Consider the following 11,613-nt stretch of genomic DNA (forward strand, 5'->3'; position numbering starts at 1 on the left):
ACCAGACTTCTCTGAGAAGAAGGAAGAATAATTTATGCCTCCACAGGTCTTTCCCTGACAGGTTCTAACAGGTCTTCATGTTGTCATGTGATTAACCAACAAGTCAATGATTTTTCAGCAACACCCAGAGAGAATGAGTTTATGCCCAGTTCTGTCCCTGACTTGACCAGGCTTTAGCTCCTTGTCTATGTAATGAAGATTGAACATAATATCATAGGGCACCTGCTCTCTCCAGCAGCAGATATTGTTGATCGATCGTAGCTGGAGACCCAAAAGGGAGCCTTTCCATGCCTAGAGAGCCATTTTTAGTAGATGAAGATTGGTGCAGGAGAATTGGAACCTCTTCCTCATCCCTGGAACCCCCAAGAAAACTCTCTCCCTCTTAGAGGTAAGAGAATGATTTTGAAACCTCAGTCTGATTCCAACACAGTCACCACAGCTGAGAGTTTTTAAAGAAGTCTTTTTCAGAATAGCATTCCCTTCATGATATGCAGAGGTGGTTTGGGTTTTAGGAAATGCCTAATGATAGCAGAGGACAGAATTCTAAAGGCACCAGCAAGCAGCAAGCCTATCAGAAACAGTTGAAGCCAGGCATGGTGGTAGGTGCCTGCAGTCCCAGCTACTCAGGAGACTGAGGTGAGAGGATTGCTTGAGGCTAGGAGTTCAAGACTATAGTGCATTTCTGATTGCATCTGCAAATAGCCACTGTACCCCAGCCTGGGCAACACAGCAAGACCCTGTCTCTTAAGAAAAAAGCAAACAAACAAAAAACAACCAATGTTGAGGTTACACATTCCCATCAACAGCAAAGCAGATAAATATTACTATTTATTTGGTTGTGTTCTATTTACACAATGAAATACTATACAACAATGAGAAAGCACAGTCTACAACCACATCCATACATGAGGGATCTGATGATGGGAATAGTGTTAAAAGAAAGAAAACAGACACAGAAGAGAGTATGGTGTATGATTCCCTTTGTATGAAACACAACAGGCAGACCAGTCCCCAGTATTAGACATCAGCCTGATGTTTGCCCTGGGTGAGGCAGTGACTGGAAGGGTATGTGAGGAAGGCTTTGGGGAGGTGATAATGTTTATTGTTGTTGGCTGTGTTGGTTTTGGGGATATATTCAGTTTGGGAAGAGTCATTAAGCTGTGCACTTGTGATAAGAGTGCTCCCATAAAAGGTTTTACAAGATTTGGGGGCTGGAAAGGTATATCTGTCAGTGAGAATTCTCACCATCCCAGGTCCCTGTGCCTGCTTTCCTTGGCTTTTGCCCTTGCCCTCTTGGCTTGTCGCATCTCCCTGTGACCTTCCCATGGGCACTCCTCATGGTGAGAAGTAGTGTGGCAGAGTGGGGAAAGACTTGGAAGAGGTGCCACCACACCTGGCTTTGATCTCAGGTTTTACCACATGTGAAGCTTGAGGCAGGCCTCATGCCATCTGTTAAGCTCCAGTTTCCTAGCCTGGTCCTGAAAAGCAGGCTTAGTCTGTCCTCTCTCTATACATGCTTGGGTGCCCTTCCTCTCACCTTGGTCCTCTAGGTAGCTTTATTGCACCATAGAATAGAGACGTGGGGACTGTGAGCTTGTGGCATCAGGCAGACCTGTGTAGAACAAAGCCTTGGGCAGTGATTCTAGATTTCTCTATTCTCTAAGGGAGGCTGACTATTATATAAAGTCATAGCAGGCCCAGGGTCCCTTATTCAAATCTCCAAACAAATGAGACAATTAACTTGGGGAAGTCTCCTAAGCCAGAGCTTCCCGGACAAAACAAGACTATGATTAACATGTGACAAGGATAAACATCTTACAAACATAAAGCTGGCATTCTCAAAACTTTGGGGGAAATGTGTGCTCTTGAAAAACTCATTGGTACCTTCCATATTATAAATCTGTTTAAAGTGTGCTTGATAGAATTTGTTTTTTTTAAAGAACAGTTGAAAGTAAGAGGAAAAAAAAAGCTTGGTCCCTGAAACCCAATGGGTTAATTCTCCCCTGTGGCAGAGGAAATGCCAAGCAGCCTTTGGCAGCGTTCTTCCTTCCTTATATAACAACACTTTCAAGAGCTAGAGCTGGGATCGTCCAGTAATGCTTTTAATTTGTGTGTGGTTGCAAAGAGGCCAGGATTTAATCGAAATTGTTAGAATGGCTTTGCTTGGAGTAGCTGAGTGCTTGCAGTAGGGCTAGGAGGCAAGGTAGCACTGGAATAATTAAAAGAAATACCTAAGGCATCATCATTGCCTGAGTTATTCCAGATACCAAGCTGCAGAGTAAAAATAGTGAAATAAAATTTGTGCACAGTTACTTTTCTATTATACCTCAATTTTCTCTCTTCCCATTCACCTAATAAAAGGAGCTAGGTCTCCATGTTTGCTTAACGGGGTGGAGGCTAAGCCCTGGGAACTGGCTGTTTCTCAGCCAGCCCAGGTGCTCCAAGTTCCTATTTTTATCCTGCTCTGTACTGTGGGTGGTCTGAACTGGCTTACCCTCCTGAATTACACGTAGTACACAGCTGTGCTGAGAATATTTTTCTTGCCGTACCTTCCCTAGGTAATGGGACAGCAAGAGCTCCAAATCTTACCCTCCTGAGTGTCATCCTTAAACAACATGTGAAAAAAAAATAGTCATAGGAATTGGGGTTTCCATACTTGTCCTCATTTCTATCCTCTTTCTAAAGAGAACCTGTGCCCCCAAGTCCCCAAACAACATATGGTCAAGATTAGGAATCATGTCTCCAAAAGACTGAATAATTCAAGAAAAAACTGAGCACATCTGTGAAGCAGAGATATTCACCTGACTTATTTATATGTTATAAACACTTATGTGTACCACAGGGGACCAAGCATATGCCAGGCCAGTTAGTCACTCAATCAACAAGGGTTCATTTACCTCTACAAACCATTCATTTTTTCTTTTCCCCAGTACTGCAAGGCCCTGTGCTAAGTTCTAAGGTAAAGAAGAGAGAAAGAGGTGAGCCTTCTATTCTGAAGCCCTGCTAAAAAGTGAGGTATCACATGTGGAAAGGTTTGAGGTAGATGTTTATTCAATGTGGTTGGGCCAATAGGGCACTTCTTTCGCCATATGGCAATGTTTCAGCACCTCTGGCATCAAGGGTGAAGGCCTTAGCAGTTACCCACAGTGAAACAACCTTTGCAAAAATTGTAACAGTGAGAAAATTATGACTGTGAAAGAGACTCGATCCAACCAACCCCCATCTTGCTTTTAACCTCCAAACTGCCTTTGGTCATTCCAGGGCTTGGGCCAGGCTAACTTTGGGAGAAATTTAATTCATAGTTATTTATTTATTTATTTATTTTTGAGATGGAGTCTCACTCTTGTTGCCCAGGCTGGAGCGCAATGGTGCCATCTTGGCTCCCTGCAACCTCTGCCTCCCAGGTTGAAGCGATTATCCTGCCTCAGCCTCCTGAGTAGCTGGGATTACAGGCATGTGCCACCACGCCTGGTGGCTAATTTTTGTATTTTTAGTAGAGACGGGGTTTCTCCACATTGGTCAGGCTGGGGCCTGCAGGAGTCAGGGTGGTTCTAGGGGACACCATGCACTTGTGAGTGGACAGACCCAACAGCCAGAAAAAAAAAAAAAACAAAACTGAAGAAGCAGTGAGGATGGACCCCCGGTCTCCGAGTGTGAGTGCAGGAGGCCTAAGCAGCCATGGGTATAAGTGGGCACAATGTGTCCCCTGAATAGTCCATTGTCCTGGAGGGAGCACTGTCACAGAGTCATTGGTCTTATTTAGCCTGGCCCAGAGGATGACCAAATGCCCAGCACTCTGGCTGGAACCTGGTGTCACAATTCTTTCATCTGTTCCCACTCCCTACCTCTTGCCCTCGCCATTTCTCTCTCTTACCTCAGAAAAGCTGGATACCAGCCCTTCTGCTTCCAAAACGATCTTTTAGTATCTGCTCTGCTGTGCTATGAATTACATTCTCAGTGCCTAGTCCCCATTTCTCCCAGGTACTTCTGGCAAACTCATTTCCTAAATGCCATTTTCTTTTTGGTCATTCCCTTTGCAAAATCTCCCATGGCTCCTTAATGCTTACAGGTGGAGAGATGAACTCCATTGCCTGGTATTCAAGGATCTCTACCATCTGGCTCTACCTGGTTACCCTCATCAAATTCTGGGAAGACACATCTATCCGACCTCGGTGATCTGGATTCCTTGGCATCTCTAGGCACTGCATGCTCATTTTCTCTTTTCAACTTTTGTTTATATTGCTTCATTATCTTGAATTCCTCTTTGCTCTTATTTTCTATCCATATCCCATACATGTGCCAAATTCCAGGATGGATTTCTGTAATAGGAGAGAATAGAAGAAAGGTGTATTCATAAATTGTCCTCGGGCAAATCTTGAATTAATTTAGATAGAGAGATTATTAAATAAAATCAAGTAATAATATAATATTAAAATACAACTAAATTATTTCATCACATCGTACATCTAAATAAATTCCAGGCATATTAAAATATTATATTTTAAAATAAAAACACAAAAGTTGCTAATAAAATATAGATAAAACTTTTTTATATCTTATTTTACTTAGAGACAGGGTCTTGCTCTGTCACCCACGCTGTGGCATGATCATGACTCGCTGCAGCCTCCAACTCCTAGGCTCAAACGATCCCCCACCTCAGGTGTGTACCACCATGCCTGGCTATTTTTGTTTGTTAGTTTTTGTAGAGACAGTCTCACCGTGTTGCCCAGGTTGGCTTTCAACTCCTGGCCTCAAGCAATCCTCCCACCTTGGCCTCCCAAAGTGCTGGGATTACAGGTGTGTGGGTCACCATCCCCAGCCCATAAATGTTTTAGAAGTACTTAAAAAGAAATAGAATTTCTAAAACCCAGCACTTTGGAGGCTGAGGTGGGTGAATCACCTGCGGTCAGGAGTTCGAGACCAGCCTGGCCAACATAGTGAAACCCCATCTCTACTAAAAATATAAAAATTAGCTGGGCATGGTGGCACGTGCCTGTAATCCCAGCTACTCAGGAGGCTGAAGCAGGAGAATTGCTTGAACCTGGGAGGCAGAGGTTGCAGTGAGCTGAGATCGTGACATTGCACCCCAGCCTGGGCGACAAGAGCGAAACTCTGTCTCAAAAAACAACAACAAAAAGAATTTCTGAAAGAAAGAAAGAAAGAAAGAAAAAGATTACCAGAGTGACAATGGATAAGCAAAGTCAAGTGGAAAACTGCAAACTGGGTAACTGTTCACACAGTTGTTCATACAAGGCAAGTATCTCATCTTTTATAGATACCCATAAGAAAACATTAAAGTGTAATTAAAAACTGAACAGAGAACATTAACAAACATTCTACTGCAGATAAAATATAATTAGACAAAGGAAAATAATGCAAGTTAAAACAGTAGATTCTTTTTTATACATATCAGATTGGCAAAGTAAAATAATAATAGTGATAACAATAATAATTTATGGCAAAAGTGCACTGACATGGATAAAGCACATATTATCAGTGAGTAAAACATCTGACAAATCAACTTGACATTTTTCAAGAACCTGAAAAATGATTACACAACTTTTATGATAAGTCCATCTATGGATAGGTATTCTAAACTATGTTTATACTAGTGAACATTTGAAAACAGACTAACTCTGTCACAAAAGGAGAATGATTAAATAAATATATGTAAGAGGCAAAATTTGATTCAGTTATTAGCATACTAGTCTCTAGGAATTTTTGATAGCAGGAAAATTAGTCCAGATTTAATATAAGACAAAAAATGGAATAGAAACGTCTATGTAAAAACAAAAAGAAATGTCTACATAGCTCATTATCTCAAATATGCAAAAATAGACATGCACACACGTGCATGCACACACGCACTCAAATAATATATACTAAAAGGAAATCCACCAAAATGAAGAATTATTAGCTATTCTGTGTGTAGAATCATGAGCTATTTTCATTTTATTCTTTATAATTTTATTTTTGCAAATTTTACATCAGAAATCTATATTACTTTAGAATCAGAGGTAAATGAAATGAATACTTTAAAATTTCCAATTAATTTCAGCCACAAAGATGTCAGCATTCTTTAAAGTCCTGTATCACACACATCCTCTGTTCACCTTCCATCTATGCAAGTGTTTATTCTGCCAATTCTTCAACATCCACTAGTCTTGCTTCTCCAAACTAAACAGTAGTTTATTGGAAGTATTGGAAGGAAGAGATCATGTCAGGGGTCCAGTTCACTAATCTTTCCAAGGCCCCATTCCCTTCCGGGACTATTGATGGAGAACTGATAGGGCTGTTTAACAGTTAAGTGACACAATTAATATAAAATACTGTTGACAATGCCTGGCACATAGCAAGCACTCAGGTGAAGACCAAGGCGTTAGGGTCAGGCTGACTTGGGTTCAAGCCTGAACTCCGAGATTTATTAGTGACAAGATTTTGAAAAAGCTCCTTGGCCTCGCTGAGCCGTACTTTTATTGTTAAGTGAGAATCACAGCAGCTATTGTTAGCAAGCTGCTGTGATGTAGCGTGTCAGGTGCGTTTAACCTAGTGATTGGCTGCGGGAAGCACTTGATGAACAGCTGCTGTGGTGATTCCTCCCAGGAGCAGTGGTGATAGTAGCAGTACTTCCAGTAGTAATTTTCTTCCCCTGCTTTCCTTGTCACTCCATTTTAGTGGTAAACTTTTTGAGTGCTGGGGTTCTTTGTTAGATCTGATGCTCTGTCCCTTTCTCAGACGGGCATTCAGTCTGGCATCTTTCATTTAGGGGATGAAACATGACAAATTATTTCTCAGTAGCAGGGACGAACCAGCTTTTTGTTGGTAATTCAGGGGCTTCTGAGGGAACAGCTAGTGGGTGTGTGGTTTCCTTGAGTCCTCTGAATTAGATGAGAGTGGCCAATGTGTGGCAGCAATGAGTCAAGACACCTGTGCACCTAGCATAGAGAACAGGTATTTTGCTGGATTTGATTGAAGATATTCTTCCATGGCACCTTATGTTTATTTTATATTTTCTATTTTGATTATTAATGAAAGATAAAGATCTGTTGACATGTCTGCATTCCATGATAGAATAGACTGTAAGCTTCAGGAGGGAAAGGATTATGTTTCTTTCTTTTACTCATCCAACAAATGTTTTGGTTGAACATTTCTCTCTCTCTCTCTCTTCCCCACTCTGTCTGTCTCTATCTCTATCTCTCGATCTCTCACTTCATCTCTATGTATGTATGTATGTATGTATTATCTATCTCTCTATCTCTATTTCTCTCTATCTACCTACCTATCTCTATCTATGCCAGACACTTTGCCAGTTGTTGAATATTCAGTGGTGTACAAAATAATCATGACTTTGCATTCACAAACTCTAGTGGAGAAGAGGGCTATTTCATAAATAAATCCACAAATAAGAATATAATTACAACTGGTGATGATTCTTTTTTATGAAGGACAAGAACATGAGCTCCATGAGAGAGAATAGAATTGTGGTGGTGAGAGATTGACCTAATTTAGACAGAGGGGGTCAGGGAAGGCCTGTTGGAAGATGTGGCACTTATCTTGAGATTGAGGATGAGTAGTTCTGTCTAGAAGGGAGTGGCTTATTCAATGCTGCATCTCTGGTTACTACTAATAGCGCTATTCTAGAGGATACAACCCTAGGTCCCTTAAGAAAAAAAAAAAATTTAAGTGACTCTTTGGGTAGAAAGTCAGAGAATGAGCTGGGGAAAAAGCACACTGACCCAAGAAAGAGAAAACTTGGCTAGTCTGCCTGAAGACTGAAGGAGACATGGGAACAAGAAAGAAGTGTTTAAGACATAGACTGAGTCCCTGGGAAGCGCTACAAGTCAGGAACTGCTCATGGTGGCTTGTTTTTGAAAACAGACCCCACACAAAGCTCTGCTGATTGGTGATTTGTCTCAGAATGGTGACACATCCAGAAAACAAAACAGACACAATATTTCAAAGTAGAAAAGAAAAATGTCTGATATCCAGAAATAATTACCAACCAATTGAAATCTGTTCTACAGTTGCCCCCAAATGCCAATGGGAACAACATTACATGACTCACAAATTCTTTTCTGTCCACTGTCTTAGCCAGTTTTGGCTGCCATAAGAAAATACTATAGACTGAGTGGCTTATACAACAGAAATTAATTTTCTCACAATTCTGGAGGCTAGAAGTCCAAGATCAAGGTTCTTGCTGATTCATTTCCTGCTGAGGCCTCTCTTCCTGGCTTGCAGACAGCTACCTTCTTGCTATGTTCTCATATGATTTTCCCTTGGTTTGTATGCGAGGAAAGGGAGGGAGAGATTGAGAAAGTGAGTTCTCTGGAGTCTCTTCTTACAAGGACACTAATCTTACAGGATTAGGGCCTCTCTCTTATGACTTCATTTAACCTTAATTACTTCATTAGTGGGTCTGTCTTTACATACAGCCATATTAGAAATAAAGGCTTCAGCCTATAAATTTTGGAAGGGGTACAAGCATTCACTCTTTAGGATCTATTTATGTTCTGAAGGTCCCACTAATCACTGCAAAGTAGCTGGGTCCAGTAAACACGTTTATGCCTCTTCATATCTCTCCTTTTCTCAAAACTCAAAATGACCTCAAGTCTTCCCACATCTCAAACCCCATCTAGCCTTAATCCTGTGACCCATGATCTGTTCTGCTCTTTCTAATGTAGGTGTAGCTGGCCTCTCTAGACTTCTCCTTCAGTTCTCCTTTCTATCTGTTGATCATCATAAACATCAAAAAGCCAGGTTTGGTGGTTGCCTATGTCACAAAGGGCATTCTCCTTCAGCAAGCAGGACTGGGGAGTGGCTCAGGACGACTCACATTTTAGTATTTTTCTTTCCATGCTCTTGGTTTGCCATGCCCCCTTTGTCTCCACATCACTTGTCTTACTTGGCCCTGGTAGTATTTGAGTGGCACAGACAAAAAGGGAACTGCCACCACCATCAGGTCTCAAGAGCACGTTTAGCACCTGCAGAGCTCCATATATGCAAACCAATGGCCCAGCACTGACATTTTTGGCTTCTGCTAATTAGCTATTTCCCCTTCCAGGATGGGTACTGCCCTCTGTTTTGCCCAAAGTAAATGAATTAAGTTGTTTCCATACTTGAGGCCAACCCTTTTGTCAGCAGCAGCAACTTAATTACTCTCCCCCTATGAGGCAGAGCTGGAGCTGGTTCAAGCGTTCCACCAATGGCCAGCAGGAGAAAAAAAAAATCATTAGAAAATCAATTCTTATTTAATTGAAGATTTTTCCTCCGAATGGAAATAAAGTGGGATTTATCGCTGCAGTAGCCTCACAGCCTGGGTAATGACTGCACTTTTGCCTGTCTGGGTTTCCCTTGGTAGATAAGATGTCTTCAGCACCCAGGCTCAGCAGCACCACACACGCTGACTTCTGAGTGTCTGAGAGAGCTGAGGAAAGCAACAGCCTGGCTGATGAATCCATTCAGGATGTGGGCCAAAGCTGTACAACCAAAAGATGATGAGAAACAATGCTTAGAAGTAAGATAAATAAAGGAGACTATAACCCGTTGGTCTCTCTTCTTGCAACAAATTTAAAATAGCATATTTTTTAGGGCTGCTTATTTGTCTTAAGGATCTGCTATTGCCTATAGCATTGGGACTCCCAGGAAATGCTGAGCCATGGTCCCCAGCATTTGCTGGGACAAATATGAATTCCATCTAGTTATGGGCATCACATTGGTACTTTGACACTCCAGGAGTGGTGACCAGAATGATGACTCACCCAGAAACTACAGCATTGGAGGGAGAATTGAAAGCACTGAGAGCTTTTTGTTTTGAGAAATGAAAGTTCAGAGATGTGAGAGGTGTCTTCAAACCTGTGAATGGCATAGCCTTGCTTGGAGTTGCTGAAATGGGTAGAACTAGGGTGCTCCTCACAGGGAGGCGGACCATGATATATTTAATGCAGGAGCTGTTAACAGAACTGCTTAGAAAAGCTTAGGATTGTGTTTAGGGAAGCTGGATTTGAGGAAATTAGTATTTCAAGGCCACAAATTCCTCCATTATCCCCCTCAAACAAGTGTCTATCTATTTGTCTGTCATCTATCTATCTATCTATCTATCTATCATCTTATCTATCATCTATCTATCTCAGCTGAACAGCAAACCCCAATTCAACAAGCCCTCTATCAAGAGATCCCCTGAGAAATTGATAGGATAATATTTGGAGAAATTAGGCCATGCTAATATCTATTTTAAAACTTCAGTTTCTCCTGTTTTCTGTAAGTTGAAACTGAGACCATTAGAAGGAGCTGCAATGTCTTTTTTTCACAATGCAACCCCAGTCTACTCCTCTGGTCTATGTCCTTTCCTTCTCTCTCCTGTAAGACCTCTTTATGATGCAGACACAGTGATACTATAGTCCTTACCCAAGAATGCTATGCCTTTTTCCATCAGCTTACTTTTGCCCATTGAGAAGGCTGCCTGGAAACCCTTTCTCCCATTTGCTTTGGGAAATACCTATTCTTTGAGACCCAAATTTTGTGGATCTTGCCTCTCTGCACCAAGAAAAACTCATGCCAGCATTTTAACAGTCTTCATTATTTTATGCTGCAAATTTGTGTTTGTGTGTCTGTCTTTCCCACTAGAGTAAGATCACATTCAAGGATAATAATTCTGTCTTATTATTTTGGAAAAATTGTCTCTACAAGACCTGTTTGAAGGTATCAGATTGATTATCACGTGTTCATGCCCAGAAATACATGAATACAAATTAGTTTGTACCATGAGTCACACACTTGCAAATAAAATAGAAGATAGTTAAATATCAAGTAGAAAAGTGAAAAGAGCTTTAGATTCGTCCAAAGGATATCAAATATAATTGCCATGGTAGATCAAGAGCTGTGAAAGAGCCCTGGATGTCTTATAAAGACTGGGAGGTGAGGATAACAAATAATAGCTACCACTTAATTAAGAAAAACATGATGATAGCTACCCAAGTAAGTGATTTTGCAGATATTGCCTAGTTCAATGCTTACAACAACACAACGAGGTAAGAACTAATATCTCTGTTTGTGAAGTAGAAGATGAAGACCCACAGAGTCAACTTTTAATGCCACACAACAATTAGGGTGTTGGTACTTGGCTTTAAACTCATATCAGACATGAAATGCCATTTTCTTCAGCACTGTGCAATAATGTCTCCATAGATAAATCAAGGTGGCTTCAGAAACATGCCCCTTGGATGGACCTTTGTATTAGTTATCAATTGCTGTGTAATGAATTACATCATAGCATAGTGTCTTAAGAGATATTTATTATCTCACAATTTCTGTTTGGAAGCTATCTGAGTGCAGCTTAATTGAGAGCCTCTGCCTCAAGGTGTCTTATGAGGTTGCAGTCATGCCAGGTCTTGGGCTGTGGTCTCATCTCAAGTCTTGACTGGGCAGAATCCACTCCTGAGCTCTTTCACACGACCAATGGCAGATTTCAGCTCCTCACCAGCTGTTGGCCACAGACATCAGTTCTTTGTCACATGGACCTAATCTCAGACACGACATCCCATCACTTCTATTTGTTAGAAGCGAGTCTTGAGGTTCAATTATACTCAAAGCAGGGGACTGTACAAGGACAGGAAT

At 41.3% G+C, this 11,613-nt stretch overlaps 1 long non-coding RNA gene across 1 annotated transcript; it reads right to left on the reverse strand.

Annotated features, from left to right (window-relative positions):
* Positions 1 to 3,027: 3,027 nt before the first annotated feature.
* LOC129052289 (uncharacterized) lies at positions 3,028 to 8,746 on the reverse strand. The gene is made up of 3 exons (XR_008517264.1): positions 8,161 to 8,746; positions 3,875 to 4,319; positions 3,028 to 3,156 (listed from the first exon to the last, which is right to left on the reverse strand). It is a non-coding gene; the product is annotated as an uncharacterized LOC129052289 (long non-coding RNA).
* Positions 8,747 to 11,613: the final 2,867 nt, after the last annotated feature.

The sequence above is a fragment of the Pongo abelii genome, chromosome 21 (genome assembly GCF_028885655.2).
Source record: "Pongo abelii isolate AG06213 chromosome 21, NHGRI_mPonAbe1-v2.0_pri, whole genome shotgun sequence".
NCBI classification, from domain to species: Eukaryota; Metazoa; Chordata; class Mammalia; order Primates; family Hominidae; genus Pongo; species Pongo abelii.